The sequence below is a fragment of the Neovison vison genome, chromosome 4 (assembly GCF_020171115.1).
Source record: "Neovison vison isolate M4711 chromosome 4, ASM_NN_V1, whole genome shotgun sequence".
Taxonomy (NCBI): domain Eukaryota; kingdom Metazoa; phylum Chordata; class Mammalia; order Carnivora; family Mustelidae; genus Neogale; species Neogale vison.
The window spans coordinates 61,981,289-61,998,635 of NC_058094.1; the positions used below are offsets into that span (position 1 = coordinate 61,981,289).

The 17,347-nt window shown below is 34.9% G+C and overlaps 1 protein-coding gene across 1 annotated transcript in view; it reads left to right on the forward strand.

Moving 5' to 3' along the window:
- Nucleotides 1-13,661: 13,661 nt before the first annotated feature.
- Nucleotides 13,662-17,347, forward strand: part of EYA1 (EYA transcriptional coactivator and phosphatase 1) — a 174,894-nt gene continuing 171,208 nt past the window's right edge. Inside the window, exon 1 of the mRNA XM_044245466.1 lies at nucleotides 13,662-13,973. The gene's annotated coding sequence lies outside the window, so the exon portion shown is untranslated. The remainder of the gene's footprint in view (nucleotides 13,974-17,347) is intronic.

Here is a 17,347-nt window from a genome sequence, read left to right on the forward strand (position 1 = left end):
TCCACAGTGGCTGCACCAGTTTGCATTCCCACCAACAGTACATGAGGGTTCCCCTTTCTCCACATCCTGCCAACATTTGTTTCCTGTGTTTTTTAGTTCAGCCATTCTGACAGGTGTGAGGTGACATCTCATTGTGATTTTGATTTGCATTTCCCTGGCAATTAGTGATATTGAGCATCTTTTCATATGTTTGCTAGCAACCTGTATGTCTTCTTTAGAAAAATCATTTTGCAAATGCTCTCTCCTATTTAGTAAGTTGTCTTTTTATTTTGTTGATGGTTTTCTTCACTGCGCAGATGCTCTTTATTTTAAGGTAGTCCCAATAGTTTATTTTTGTGTTTGTTTCCCTTGCCTGAGGAAACATATCTGTAAAAATACTGCTATAGCCAATGTCAGAGAAATTATTACCTGTGCTCTCTTCTCGAATTTTTATGGTTTCAGGTCTCACATATAGTTCCTTAACCCACTTTGAATTTATTTTTGTATATGGTGTAAGAAAGTGGTCCAGTTTCATTCTTTTGCCTGCAGCTGTCCAATTTCCCCAACATTTGCTGAAAAGACCGTCTTTTCTCCATTGTATATTCTTGCCTCCTTTGTTATAGATTAATTGGTTACAAAATAATTGATTACTTTCTGGGTTCTCTGTTCTGTTCCATCGATCTATGTGTTTATTCTTGTGCCAGTACCATACTGTTTTAATTAGTACAGCTTTGTAGTATAACTTGAAATCAGGAATTGTGATTCCTGATTCAGCATTCTGCAAATTTTAGGATTATTTTTTCTGGTTCTACAAAAATAATGCTGTTGGTATTTTCATAGAGATTGCATTAACTCTGTAGGTTGCTTTAGGTAGAATGGACATTTTAACAATATTTGTTGCCTTAATTCATGAGCATGGATTATTTTTCTATTTGTTTCTGTCATCTACTCTTTTCATTAATGTGTTATAGTTTTTGGAGTATAGGTGTTCTACCTTCCTGGTTAAGTTCATTTCTAGGTATTTTATCTTTTTTTGTGTGTGTGTGCAAGTGTTAATGGGATTGTTTTCTTAATTTCTCTTTCAGCTACTTCATTATCAGTATTTAGAAATGCATAGGCTTGTATATATTAACTTTGTATCCTGTGACTTTACTGAATTCATTTATCAGTTTTAGTAGTTTTCTGGTGGCATCTTTAGGATTTTCTTTTTTTTTTTTTTTTAAAGATTTTATTTATTTGAGAGAGAGAGAGACAGTGAGAGAGAGAATGAGCGAGGAGAAGGTCAGAGAGCGAAGCCGACTCCCCATGGAGCTGGGAGCCTGATGTGGGACTCGATCCCGGGACTCCAGGATCACGCCCTGAGCCGGAGGCAGTCTTTCAACCAACTGCGCCACCCAGGCGTCCCATCTTTAGGATTTTCTATACATAGTATCACATCATCTGCAAAAGTGAACATTTTACTCTTCTTTAACAGTTTGGATGTCTTTTATTACTTTTTCTTTTCTGATGAGTGTAGTTAGGACTTTCAGTACTATGTTGAATAAAAGTGATGAAAGCGAACATCCTTTTCTTGTTCCTGATCTTAAAGGAAAAGCTCTCAGTTTTTCACCATTGAGTCTGATGTTAGCTGTGGGATTTTCACACATAGCCATTATTATGTTGAGGTATGTTCCCTCTAAACCTAGTTTGTTGAGAGTTTTTATCATGAATGGATGTTGTATTTTGTCGAATGTTTTTTCTACATGTATTAAGGTGATCATATTTTTTTATCCATTCTGTGTTAATGTGATGTATCACATTGATTTGTGAATATTGAACCAAACTTATATCCCAGGAATGAACTCCACTTGATGATAGTGAATGATTTTTTTTTAACGTATTGTTAGATTTGGTTTGCTGATATTTTGTTGAGAATTTTTGTGTCTATGTTTATCAGAGATACTAGCCTGGAATTCTTTTTTTTTTTTTTTTTTATGTATTGTCTTTATCTGGTTTGGGTAACAGAATATAGTGCTGGCCTTGTGGAATGAATTTGAGACCTCTTCTTCCATTTTTATTTTTTGGATTGGTTTGAGAAGAATAGGTATTAACTCTTCTCTCAGTGTTTGGTAGAACTGACCTGTGAGCCATCTGGCCCTGGACTTATTATGTTCATTGGAAGTTTTTTATTGTTTTTTTTTTTTTTAATCACTGATTCAATTTTGTCACTGGTAATTGGTCTGTTCAAATTTTCTAGTTCTTCCTTATTCAGTTTTGGAAGGTTACGTTTCTAGGAATTTATCCATATTTTCTAGGCTGTCTAATTTGTTGGCATATAATTTTTCATAATATTCTCTTATAAACACCTGTGTTTCTGTGGTGTTGGCTTTTATTTCCTCTTCATTTCTGATTTTATTTTTTTGAGTCTTCTGTCTCTTCTTTTTTTGGTAAGTCTGGTTAAAGTTTTATCAATTTTGTTTTATCTTTTCAAAGAACTAGCTCCTGGTTTCATTTATGTGTTCTATTGGGCTTTTTTAGTCTCTATTTTTGCTCTAATCTTTATTATTTCCTTTCTTCTACTGGCTTTGTTCTTCTCTTACTAGCTCTTGTAGTCTACTACCTTTTTATTATCTATGCCTCAACTCATGTGCACCTCCTCAAAGAGGCTTTCCTTGACAAGTAAACACAGCACCCACTCCTTTCCCTATAACCCTCTCTACTAAATTCTATCTGAAATATTTTTTAGTACTTGTCAACAAGTAGTATATACAGCAGAAAAATTTTTTTTGTTTTAATTAAAATTATATGCACATAAATTTGAAAGTCAAACAAGCCCATAAAAATTATTGTGGAACGGAGATTCTCCTACCCAACCTTAATCTTTCTTTGCCTTTCCCAGATAAAACCACTGCTAACTTTTCAGCTGAATCTTGCTATATTTTCCCTTGTTGATTTTTTTCCCCCATTTTTAGGTGTTACTTATTAATTTGCCACTATGGAAGATGAATATTTTTTCCTCTTTCATCTCACTCCTACCCCAATAAATACACACAAAAACTGTCAGTCCTGCCATCCTTCCAATATGGATATTTCCTGATTTGGGGCATTTGTGTCACTCCTTCTCTAGGTATGCTCTTGCCGCTGCACGTAGTATTCTACAAGTTCTTTTAATAATTCAATCTCATACCCTTCCCTGATTGCTTACCTCTTCTTTCTGTATGTTCAGATGTTCAACTATTCCATCAATCTTTTCATCTTGAAAACTTTTCCGGTGTTTTCTGACCTCCTCTCGTTTGGACAGCCATGCCTGGTGCAGAGCTATCATCCTAGAAATTCTCTTTATTATGAATACTAGTGATTAGATTCTTCTCTTTCCTGTTTGGTTGAATTATTTCATGAAGGAGGTTTGCTCTCAAATTTCTATAGGACATATCTTCTGTTAGCTTCCTGAAAAAATATTTTGGATATTTTGGAAATAATCTTTTTAAACCTGTCATGTCTTCACTTCTTGGCCTTTTGGCTAAGATCAAGTGTAAACCTGACATGTCTGCAGATACCCTCCACTTGATTTAAATATCTTAAATACTTCTACTTGTTATAGTTTTTTAAGATATAAAATTCTAAGTTGAGAATTTATTTTCCTTAAGAAATTTGACACCATTGTTCTATTACCTTCTAGAAATACAGGTTTCAATTAAGAAGTCTGAAGTCATGTGATCTGTTTTGTCTGTGGATATGTTTTTTTCTTTTTGGATACTTTAGGGGCTACACTTTTGCCAAGGGTTTTGAAACTTCCCAACAATGTCCATTATCCTTTTTTTTTTTTTTTTTAATCTATTTTGTTGAGTATTCATTGAGCTCTTTCATTCTGAAAACTAATGCCCTTTGGAACATTTTAAATTATTTATTTAAATTTTACCCTTCATTTTCTCTGCTTTCCTTCTGGAACTCCAGTTATTTTGTTGTTGGACCACCATATTTTTCTTATATTTCTTCATTTTCTTATTGTATTTTCTGTTCTTCTCTTGTATTTTCCATGTCTTTTGCTCTATTCTCTGTAAAACTTCCTCAATTTTATTTTTTCAAAACTTATTGAATTTCTGCTATTCTGTCTTTTATTTTTAAGGGCTCTTTCTTGTTGTTAGATGTTTTTCTCTTTTTTAAAAAAAATCATTCTTGCTACTTTCCTAGCTTGTTTACTATTTTATTTCTCTGTAGATGTTAATGAGATTTGTTTTTGTTTTTGTTTTTCTTAGCTTTTGCCTGACCTCTGTTTCCTCAAATTGCTTTTCTCTGTTCATTTTGTTTCTACATTTCTTGCAAGAGGGTTTCCTCAGACACAGATAACCCTTGACTATTGGCTCATATGTGCAAGTGAATTACCTTAGAATTGACTATTGTCTGGGGACTGATAGGCCATGGTTTTTAGGGTAGGGCAGTTGGGCTGGGTCTTTTCTTTGAGAGACTTCCACGTGTAAGTATCTAAAGTCTTTCCTCTTGGGCTAGTTAGAATTCTTAGTGAAGACTCTTCTTATCTACTACCTGGATAACCTAGATAGAGCTGCCATTATTTTAGGAATTAGAATAGAGAAAGGTCTGGTGGGAGGAAACAGGGGCAGTTGTCCCAGGATTCAGTGTGTCCCAGCATTCAGGATTCTGCAAACAGAATCCACCTGTTTTTGGTTTGGTGCCCCTCCCTGAACATATTGTTTGTCTAACTATGTGGAGTGGCTTCTAAGAGTGATTCTAACTGCTTCTTACACTGATTTGTCCTCCTTTTTTTGTATTTCTTTTCTTTTTTTTTTTTTATAAGATTTTATTTATTTATTTGACAGAGAGAAATCACAAGTAGACAGAGAGGCAAGCAGAGAGAGAGAGAGGATAGCAGGCTCCCTGTTGAGCAGAGAGCCTGATGCGGGACTCGATCCCAGGACCCTGAGATCATGACCTGAGCCGAAGGCAGCGGCTTAACCCACTGAGCCACCCAGGCGCCCCTGTATTTCTTTTTATTTCTACTTCCAAAAGTACTTGGTACTGCCAATTCCTGAGATGTCAGGGGCTTTGTTGGTGTAAATTGGATTGCTTTTCAGCTTTCCTCCCTGCCAACTTTGGATACAGCTTTCTCAGATCTGCTAAGCCAGTTACTAATGGTCTGTTTTTTCACTTCTAATTTTTTTTTTTTTTTTTTTTTTTTTTACCATTTTCTCGAAAACTGCCCTCTTCTTTCTTTGGGCTTTATGCTTTAAAAAAAAAATCCATTTAAAAAATCCACTTATTGTTGTTTTAGTGGGGTTTGTAGAAAAAAGCAAAAATAAATGTGTATGTCCAATTGGTTGTCTTTTATTTACATACTTTTAGGCACACATGAAGTGGGAATTCTGTCTGCTCATTTACTGCTTCATCTCCTAGTGCCCACAGTACCTGGAACATACTAGATGCATGATAAATATTTGTGGAGTGACTGATAGGCTGACAGACCCACTAACTAACTCGGGTAGTTAAATTTCTGCATAGCCTCCAAGCTGCAGAATATTGAAATGATGAGGTCGTGGCTGTTTCTATAATGAAGTATTTCTGAAACGTGAGGATGTAGGGTTTCTTTAAAGATATTTTCATTCTATTGTGTATGCCCTTAAACACATTTTATTAAATTTCCTGCATTTTTCCTTTAAGAATTCAAAAGGGAAATATCAACTGCTTTGGGGTAAAGAGTTCTTTGGAAGGAATATGACAGGTAAAACTAAATATGCCGATGACAGCTTCTTTTTGAATGAAGCTTAACTTTTTATTTCGTTTTCTTGTCCCACTGAAAAACATAGACCATGTGGGTACAGTGATTTCAGGTCTCTTCTAATTTTTTGATTTCCTTAGGATTTGGTTATTTCCTGTTGTCAGGATGGCAAATTCCTGGCACAGTTTCAATTATTCAATCTGGTTCTATAAAGTGTTTTAAATATATTTTGAACATGAGAATGAGATTAACTTCCCTATGATGATAATGTCCTAGCCGGTCCCCTTTAGCGTTTCCAATGGAAGACAAATACAACAATGTGTAAGGAATATAAAAACATAGAAACAAAAGAAATTCAGGGAAATAACTTTTCTTTCACAAACCAGGATCCCATTCTGTCAAGTAGCCAAATGTGCATGCATTAATTAATTTACATAACGTTTATTGAGCACCTACCATGTGTACCAAGCTGTGCTAATGTTAGAAACTTGCCATGTCCTGACTGGGCACTCATTCTACATTTGCTTAATTAAACTGATTTGAAAATCAGTCTTCTGTTGCTATTTTACTATATATGAGAGCTTTACCTTTGCAGTAAACATTTTTTTAAAAAATATTTTATTTATCTATTTGAGAGAAAAGGAACCCATGAGCTGGGGGGAGGGTCTAAGGGAAAGGGAGAAGCAGACTCCCCAGTGCTGGGCTCCATCCCAGGACCCTGGGATCATGACCTGAGCCAAAGGCAGATGCTTAACAACTGAGCCACCCAGGTGCCCCAATTCTTGCATCCGCTTTATAGGTAGCCTGTTACGGATTATAAATAGAGAGTCTTCGTATTGTGATAACAAAGGGCACAGAGAAAACCTATGCTAAGACCAGCTTTAGAACTTGACCCTCTATTGCATTTTTTTTTTTTTTAGTCTAATGATTATAGGTAAATTTTGATAGTTGCACAAATTTAAGGAAAAGGACAGCATTTAAACTTTGAACAGTGGTAGACACAAAATCCAAAGGTATAGAAAGATGTGGTATATGCTGATTCAAGAATGTCTTAATATGAAATCTCCTTTAAAATATCTTATTTATTTATTTATTTATTTTTTTTTTCAAAATAAGCCATTCATTGGTTGGGAATAAACATGATTTTAGAAAACTGTAAATAAAGATCTTAGTGATGTGGGTTGTCCTTTTAAATGGTCTTTGATTTTTAGTCATGAAAGCATTTATTTGTGGTGAGTTAGGACTTTTATATATTTTTTTCATTTTTATATTTATCAAATGAAAGTCCTCCCAAAAGAGACATATAAACCAGTAAGGGTACTGTAAATTTAAAACATATAAAATCTGCATGTCTAAAAACATGATATTTTTCCTTTAGAATTTCTAAGTCATCGACACTCATTCTTTTAAAAAAAAGCTCAGATCCTTGAACTGGTTTTCTGATTATTGTTTTGAGTAACTTCTTGTTTTTTGCTTTGTTTTTGTTCTGTCTCTCCTTTGCCTCCTCCTTATCCCTCTCATCCACTCTCTGCTGGTGAGGAAGATCTGTGCTCTCAGGCAAGGGCAGGAAGGAAAGTGAACAGCTGTCCCAGGAGGCCAGAGCTAATGGGAGTTTTGCGGATCTTTCAGCAGAGCTTGTCAATGATAACCGTGCAGTAGAGGTCTCCCCTACTGGCTCTCTGACCTCTTGGTAAACTAGTTGTTTTTCCTTGTATTGATTAAAAAAACGAGCCAGCAGTCTATAACTCCCTATCAACCGGGGTATTGTTTTTTAAGAATCATACGTATTTAAAATACGCTAATTCAGAAAACCCCAGATCTTGACTTTGTTTTACTCTGTAATTCAGGTAAACCGGATCTCTGATGATGTTAAAACTGAGTCCTTGAAAGAAACTGTGGATGCTCTGACTTCCTTTTTTTTTTGAAAGAATATGAGCTACAGATTTTTAAAAATCTGTATAATGCTCCCAATATTAAACCGTCTGAAGTAAGAATTCTGATTATTTATGAATGTCTAAAGACTAGAAAACTCCCATCTTTATTTCCATTTTGGTCCTGAAAAGGTGCCCTCTTTGAGTGTTCAAAGTGGAGCTGTTGTTTTCCTTAGCATATAATGCAAAATCTATTTTTCCCTAACTTGACAGCATTCTAAAAGCAACGCTCCAGGACCCAAGGCAACTTGATCGTCTGCAGGTATGAATCTTTACAGTAGAGAGAAACCTCCAGATTGTATACCTATTGTCACTGCTTCATAAAAACATCTAGAAAAAGGGTTCTTCTGGTTGTGTTTCCAATAGCAGTGTGATTGCCGCACACCGTGGATTAGGTTACCGATCCTTTGAATTCTGACCTTCTGTCTAAAACAGCTTGAGAGGTTACTCTTTTTTTCCGATTTGGGAGTCTGGAGGGGGAAAAAGTTAATGCTGCTTGAAGGAGGAAAAAAATTCTCTAGGTTATTAAGTTTGGGTTTTTTATTTTGTCCCTTCCTGGCAATTCCTTTGTAATAATAAGAGAGCTTCTTGATTCTGGATACTTAAACTATCCCTCCAAATGCATAAGGACGTTTGGAGTACATTTTGAATGTAATTATTTCCTCATGAACGAATCAAGTGTTTATGATGTAATAGCTATTAAGATCAAAGCATATCACGTTGGATAACTGAAATTAAGAATACAAAAGGGAAGAAATGGGTAGAACTGTAAAACAAGTTGTCCATATAATTTGCTTGTGGTAGATTCAGACCCTTAGTGTCTCTTTTTTATTATGAAGAAAAAGTTGGGGGTATTTATAATCCTTATTTTAGAAAGATAACTCACCTTTTTTTGATAAATAATGAGAAAAAATGTATCTCTGATTTGATCATTTCAGGTTTAAGGATTCATTATGGTTTTTTTCCCTATTGATCATTTAATGTATTTTTTATTCTTGAACCTGCACACTAACTTATGTCTGTGAATAATCCTATATTACATAGTGATTGTGCCTATTCTATAGTGAATATATCGTTTCAATATATATTGTTTCAACATGTTACACACCTTTCTGGATTTATTAACTTTAGTGGGTGTCCTCTTGCTCCAAAAGGAAGATACAGCCCAGGACACATTGATGTTCCAGCACTCCATTCTACTGTTTAGTGGTAACTTCGATTGTGTTAGAAAAAAGAGGCACATTCTTGAACAAATAGTGAGGGGGTGGGGACACATTTTTTAAAACACAGGATTCCTACAGATAAGTTGTCATGTAAATGAAGAATGTTTGTAAAACGCCTTGCACAGTGCCTGGCATGTAGTAAGCACTCAATAAATATGAATTTCCTTCCCTGTTCCGTGAGATAGTCATCATTTCTGAAGAATTTAAAAACTGTGAACTCAGCTGTCATGAAACCTGGAAAACACAAAACAAATTTCCAGATCCTCTTACAAGTGTTGGGAGGTGCTGACAAGATTGGTTTTGTCCATGGCTTTGAGAATAAAAAGTTTGAAGAGGAGACAAATCTGGGTTTTCGAGGTCACCTCACGTCAACAGAAATCCATTTTAAAGTGTGAGAAAGCAAAAGAGCTTATGGCTGAGATTAAGCATAGGCTTCCAAGACAATTATTTACATATTTTTGGCAGAAGGGAGAAAAAGTAATTACGTTTGCCATTTTGGAAAATCCGTTGCTTTTAAAATAGAAAATCTGGCATCTGTCATATTTTTTTTAGATAAAGTACCTCTATCATCCCATTCTCTTTTCTTAAAAATCTACCACTGCCTTTGTTATCGTTATTTGTTTTGATAAGTGCTCCTCAAAGTTTCTATTAGAATAATAATTTTGTTAAAAAAAATCCTATAGGCAGTCATCACTACATATGATAAATTTCCCACCCTACCTCAATAAACGTTATTATTCATATGTAATAACCAGTGTACTTATTAGAGGGCCAGGAAATAGATTATATTTCCAAATTGTGTTGGTATAAAGACTATAATATTTATTAAAATAATTTTCCATGGTATGAATAGCTAGTAATTGCCTCCTGAAATTTACTGTTAAAAGCTATTCATGTTGGAGTTTGAATGGAAAACATTAAGCAAAATACTGGTAGACATTCAGTTTGGCAGACTTAATATCATTCTTAAAATAAATAGAGGATGTTTTCCTTGGTTGTGTTTCAGCAGAAGGCTACTGGGAGCGGGGCCCTCACTGTAGGTCTCGTGCCAGTGGGGAGAGAGGAGGTCATGAAAGTGACCACTCCAAATGCCAGCAGGGATCTTAATGTCAGCTATCCACTGCTTCAATTGTTCCATAAAAAAGCCAGAAATGTAATGCCATGCCATGAACCACGAGAAGAGAGAGTCCTTTGGAAGCAGGGGGGACCAGAAGTACAATATTTTGGAATATTCTATCTGCCATTCCACTTCAAACCGTGAGAATCGCAAAATGTTGATCTCATTGATCAGATATTACTGATTTTACCGATATGGAAGAAAGAATCATTAGGATTTTGCTTTTGAAGAGAAAATGCTGTCCTTTACATGCTAATTATATTTTTGCAACTTACTATACCATTTTCATGAGCAGTAACCTGCTAAGAATGGTAGAAACATAGGTAAGAGATGGTTGACATCAGGCCAAGTAATAGTGTGTACCCTTAATTGTAGAATTATTAAAAGGTACCTACAAATAGAAGAGAAATAACTTGTGAGTACATTTTTTATTGAGAACTCTACAGTTACTCACAATCTTTATTATTGTTACTGGAAGGAATAAAGGAAAGGAACATTTGCATTTAATCATTTTTTCTGTGTTCATTTCTTATATTTTATTTGATTAATCAACTGTTTACTTATGTAGTGTTAAAAAAGTTCAAAGTTACCTTTTCGATTGTTCTAATAAATTCCTTATACCTGCCCTAGTCTTTTTAAATTATGGACACTTGTTTATTTTTGTAATCATGCCTTTATTTAAAATTCTGTTAATTGGAAAGCACTAATAACTTCTCTTTAAATTGCAGACCTCTCTAGAACCAGGCGCATATCTAAGCAATAGCTTGTTCTAGAAGATAAAACCTGTTTGGAGATACAGTGGATGAAAGACACTGTCATCTTGACAGTATTCAAACACTTTGTTTCAGTTGCCTATTTCAAGTGTTTTGCTTTTCCTGATAAAATTATATATTTGTTTTTTGCTTTAGTGAGGAAAAGGCGTATTAGAAATCTCTATACTCCTATTCATATGTTTGTGCTGAAATTTCTTCAGGAAATACCAGGAGGTAATGCTTTCTACTATTACCTGTCTTTACTTCTGGTAAATTTTCAGCAAATGTTTCTAATTGCTGTTGTAATGTGTATGGCTTTATTTAAGGGACACCTTTGTCCTTAAAATACATGGATAAGTTATATAATTAGAGTTAGTGAAAATTTAGAAATAGGAAGTCAGCTGTATACTACAAACTGGATCCTATTAGCAATGGCTTACATATTGGCTATTTATCAGAGAATAACTTATTTTTGGTGTAAGTTGTATGGTGATTATTGCCTATTTGATAATCAGGAGTAGTAACCAGACAAAATTTATGGATAAGCATGTGATTGTTTTTAATCCATCTAATTTTGTTTTAGGAAAAGGAAACCATGTAGAATTGGTGTATATGCACATGGATATTTCTTTTAGCCAATGACTAAGCTCTTTGTTACATAATTATAAAGCATGACCTGAATCATGTTAGTGGTCATATTACCTTCATCATGCTTTTCATAATTTTCCCCATAATTACATGCATCATTTCTTTAATGGTATCTTGTTTGGTTATATAAATAAAAATAATTGAATTTCAATATAAAAACTAATGTAATATGATAAATTTGATTATAATATAGGCAAGTAATTTATATATAAAAGTCAGATACTTTACATGATATTCCTGCTGTTCTAACTTCATAGAGTTTGTGTCTCCTGGATTTGTAAATACAATCTCTCATGGATCAGAAAAGTAATATTTTAGCCTTTCGTATCTAGAATAAGTTGCAAACTGTGGGAAGCATGGGTACAATAGCTTAACATAGGGTTTCAAACAGGGTTGAACCAACCAGCACCTCAGATTTTTATTTTATGAATCTTAGACATAAATATGATAGCAAAAGCAGTTACTATGCAGGTGCCTGACATCACAGATTAAAGTAATGTAACATTACATGACATTTCACAGCACTAGAAACCTCCATTATGTGCTGTATTTTATTTTCTGCATATATACTTTAGTATATTGAATAACTGATACTTCTGTTTGAGAAAGTGCTGTAGGTAGTAATGTAATTCTATTTCTGCTGCATATATGAACAGATCCAATAGCAATCAACTGATTTTTGACCCAGCTTCCCAAACATGGCAGATGACTCACCCATGATTCCTTGCTGGTACCATACAAAATGAAATCCTAGGTGAGTTTGCAGTTTAAGCTGACTCTTAGTTTTGACAAAGCTTTCTCTTCTGAGGAATTTAGATTGGCATCCTTTCAGGGGGGAGAGAGGGAGAAAGTCCATACTGAATTGTGTTCATTAGAAGCTTTTTGTTTTGGTTGCATGGGAATGGTGCTTCCATTTACAAATTAGCAAAGAAAAGGTAAGACTGTGTGTGTCGGTTTTATTAGTTCATCATCTGGAAAGGTATCATAAAATTATAAGAATTTATTGTGATTTTTAAAATGTTCTTTCATACCAAAGCAAGAGCCTTTAAAAAAAAAAAAGATGCTTTTTATTATGAACAAAATGACTGAATACATAGAATAGTATTTTCAGTAATGGTGAAATAGTTTGAAAGAAAATCCAATGGGTTTAAAGATTTTGATTTAGAGTACAAGACTGGTTATGATAAGTGAGTAGTATCAAAATAAACATTTCCTTTGAACTTTGGTATGGAGCTGGCAAATTAAAATATAATAGGCACATCAGTGATACCTTCCTTAAATATTTGAAATCAATATAACGGTTGTCATCGAGCTAATAACCACAGTTATTACTTGCCTAAAACATGATAATAAGTACGCATTTTAAACTGAAGCTGTAATTTCGTCCTAATATGAATAGCTCGACTCTCTAGATAAGTGTTATGGATTATATATAGATTGTGAATTTAGTTAAAAATTTTTTAAGACAACAGTGTAAAGAAAAAATTCTAGATAAAATAAATCTTTTCCCAAAAATGACTGTAAAATATTAACACTGAAGTATTATCTGGTTCATATCCCCCCCCCCCCAAAAAAAAAAATTGTTCCTGTAAAACTAGCTATTCTAGAAATCACTGCAGAAACTTCATCCGGGCTTTCATTGTTAAACTGATAATAGTTTACACGTTTGCTTGTTTTCTCTCTTTACCTACTTAATATATAAATGGCCATTCTCGCGCGCGATCTCTCTCTCTTTTTTATTTTTCCCAGACCTGCTAGCTGGTACATTCGGAAAAAAAAAAAAAAAAAAAAATGAAAAGAGTTGATTCCCCAAGTTTCAGGGCCTGAAAAAAGTTTTGGAAAAGTATAAAAGATAACGTGTAACTACTCCCCAAAGCTCGTAATTGGTAGCTGCTGTAGCAGGAGATGTGTGTTGACAGTGTCTCAGAGAACTTATTCTCACAGCTGTTTATTCAGATAGCATGGGGCGCGTTCATTTACATAATAAATTTTTTTTTTAAGCAGCAAGGTTGAGTCAGACGGAGCAGGACTCCTTTCAATTGTTGCATTTAAACCAATAAGGTTAGAACAAGAGAATAGCTGTGGTTTGCGTTGCAAAAACAAAAAAAGCCCCGAGGCTCCACGGGCAGACCTACAAGGCTGCGCAAACAAATCGAGGGATGAGATTCTGCTGTTTCTTTGTCTAGGGTTCTCAGATGCTATCTGCTGCTGCTGTTTGGTGGGGAAAGAGCGCAGGGCTCAAAGCGGTTCCTAAACAGAACGGTGGGAGCTGATGGCTCCGAGTTTGGGGCGAGGTAGAAACTCTCCAGTGCCACTTCCGACTTTAAGCCTTCCTGTTGCCGTCCACTGTGGCGGTTTGCTTTCTGGGGAACGCGTTTTCGCTCAGTCGCTCGGCAGCCCGCGCCTGCAGCAGCGGCCAGGCGGCTGTCCCCGCGGCCGGGCTTCCCCCTCCCGAGGCGCCCCGCTCCCGGCAGCGCCGGGCTCCGCTGGGAGCTCCTAAAAGCCCTCACGCGTCCTTACCCAGGAGCCAAACTGCATAAGGAATGGAGGTCTGCTAAACCAGAACATTCGAAGGAGCCCATTAAACTGGTGGATGCAGCGGATGTAAGCGCTGTAAGTACGAGCTGACTGTTTGAAAAATTGTAGCGACTGACAACAGCTGTCCCGTGGGCAGAGCCCAAGATAACAGGAGCGCTTTTAGTATTGTCTGGATTTGTTTTAAAATAAAAACATTAGCGCACGGGCACGGTTATGACACTTTGTACGTAGTGCTTGACCAGCCACAGGGTGCCATCATAAAAGTATAGTTCTTAACCCCCAAATTAGCTGAGCGATTAGCATCATTAAGAGATAATTACAAATTAATTGTTAGCAATTACTGTTGTTGTGATCGATATAAATATAACACAGGGCTATATTCTTGTAGGGAGATTACTTCATATCTCTCCTGAATTGCACAGACCTCCAATATTGTTGTGATACTGAATAAAGCAATAAAGGCGTGTAAATAATGTGCATTGCAACACAGATAACTTTTCCTCTGCACCTTTGGTTGATAGGAGAAAATGAGGAAGGAATTAACATTTTGAAAGGACACCAGGTAACAAAAATCAATTGATACCACTTTTTAAGGGAGGAAATCCTTTGGCTTCAGTAAACAAATTTCCCAAACATTATATTAAACATCTTCAAAAGGTGAAATAAACATTTGCTAAATTAATGTACTTTTCAATTATTGACACTTTATATGACTTGAATGGACCTGGAAATTTAAAAACAAGATTCTTTAACTTTTGAATGACCATTTAAAGTATTTGTCATTTAAAATCAGTATATTGCTAATGACTCATGGGCTTATATTTCTTGGGAGGAGTTTTTGAACACATTTAAGTAGCTTTTGTAGGAATTCAATAAATTCAGACCTGTCATTGAATTTAGACAAGTGTTTTTATGTTGCATTTCTTAAAATGACAAGGGGTACAAAAAGTCAGCAGTTAAGCCCAAAGTGTAGTTTTATGGGGTTTGGGTGGGTTTTTTGTTTTGTTTTGTTTTGTTTTTAATGTGTCTTTCAGAGTAGGTTTTGTTTTAGGCTTCTGTGAGATTTTTCGCCCACCGTTCGGAGGTTTGAAGACATGTATTCATGAATAGTTACTTTTTTTGCATTATCAAATATTTGATATTTGACTCTCTTGCTGCTTGAGTTCTCCTAAGGCCCAGAGTGTTCAGTAAATGAGCAAACAGCCATGGGTTTTCAATCCTGAAAATTCTTCGCGGTGACAGACAGAGAAGCCTAATTGAGCCACTGTTCAGTTTTAGAGTGCCAAAAGGAAGTCAACTGCTATGTGAGTTTCGTAGACATGATAAATGATTTTCTCAACAGAAAATTTCCACTTGAATGTGAAAATTCATACTGGAATACATTGGGAAAAGCAGAAACACTTGCAGTGAGAATAAAATCCCTTCCATTTAATCAGATAGCAAAAGTATTTCATTCAACATTTTGAATGAATGCTAATTTTGAAAACAAATCTTTTAAAACTATAGTGGCACCAGTGTCGTTTAAATGCTTGTTTTTGTTTTCACGGGGACTCGATTTTTGTCATTTTCTTCAAACGAGAAAGTTTGAAATACAGCATCTTACGTTGAAATCAGTAATAGCATTGGAGCATTCATTTTAGAGAGTCTTTGATAAAGAAGGAAATAAGTGTTAGCATTTAGAAGACATCTACCTCTTCCTAGAACTTCATTTCGATTTTAGGTTCAGGTTGTTATTTCAGCATTGACACCATAGTAAGAAATACTGGTTGAGGAGAAAATTCTAGCAGGAATATATTCTAATTAAAAAGCAGATTTATGCCTAAGGCTCGGTCTTATAAAATACATTCTGATTAGAAAATTGCCATTGTCTTTCAAATTTGGGAGTCCTCAGGTTGATGTGTGGTTGGGCAAAACCAGCTTGTCTGCCAACTCTATTTATTTAGATAAGTTCAGTACTTTCACTTTGAAAATTTCTTTTTAGTTTTGGGGGAAAAAAGTTTTAAATTATAGTCATTTTATAAAAATTGCTTCTAGCAAGCAAAAAAGCCTATGGAAAACCCATAATTTAGACAAGTACCTACATTTTATTTGCTCTGTGCTGCTGAGATTTAGAATCTCTTTCCATTTACAGTTTACTTTTCACAGAACATTATTAACTTTTTGGCTTCATACATGATCTTCTGTCAGATGCTTTTGATTTGTAATTTAGCAAAGTATAATAAACAGTGCAAAAGTCATGAATTTTGCTCGGCATCCTGAGCTCTGTGGTAGGGAAAATGTGATAAAATGTGTACCTTAAGTCTTGTTTGATGATCTCTCAAAGCAAGTTTGCCTTCTGGAAATAATTTCTGGGGTTGAAGAGCATGGTATTAACAGATTTAATGTGGCTATTCAATGGATTGGCGAAGTACTATGTGAGGTTTAACAAAATGAGAGAGACAAATTGAACATCAACAAAAGTTCCATCTGTGAAGAATTAGAAATTTAATTAGAAAAAAGGCAAACTTAAAAGACCTCATTAACTAATCAGAAGTCAAAGTTACTAGTTTAGAATTCTTGAATTTAAATTCTACGAAGTTCTGCTATTTTTTTTTTCTCTTTGTATTTTTGCAATTCTCAGTATGTTGCTTTGGGTATTCCATACAAAGAGTTTTAAAAAACATTAAAATGAAGTGACTCCATTATAATAGAAGATGACTATTTGTGATGTTATGGGAAACATTTTTGTACTCATAGGAACATTTGAATTAAAAATACCAGATTAGAAGAAGACAAGAAACATATTAAGTTTATGGATGTGAAGCAGAAAATGTGAGCTTACTGAATGTCTAATAGCATTTTTCTGAAAACCATGAAATAATTTTCTCTTTTTGAATGGGAATATGCCTAGTTAATGATTTTTGAAACACCTTTTGCTTTTAGACCTTTAAAACACAGAACCTTCCAAAGATAGTGTCAAACATAAGAGAAAATCAGCACCAATCAGAAATAGGTGTTCTTTTCAGATAAGTCATTATTAGAGTATGTTTCCTTACTGGACTGTAATCTTGTACTACACATAAAAAACTAAAAGCATGTGAAGTGTAGCATTTTGTAAACTGTAACTAATTTTGCTCACATCTGTGTCTAATTGTTGTCTGCATTCGCATTCTTGAGAGTAGATTTATTTTTCCTGGACCACGATGTGGATTCAGCTGACCAGCCTAAGTGAGGATTAGTTGTTTTAAAGTTATTTTGATTAAAGAGTCATTTTTAAATACAGTAACACACAACACATGGTTTAAATAATCCTTGAGACACAAAAGAATATATCTGAAGTATCCTTAATGAAATGAAGATCATGGATATGGGCTTTCAAAAATTGTAGTGTATGAAAGTACAGTAGAGATTGAGCCCAGCGTTAAAAAAAATACTGTGCAAATGCATTTTTTTCAGTGAGAAAACGTGTT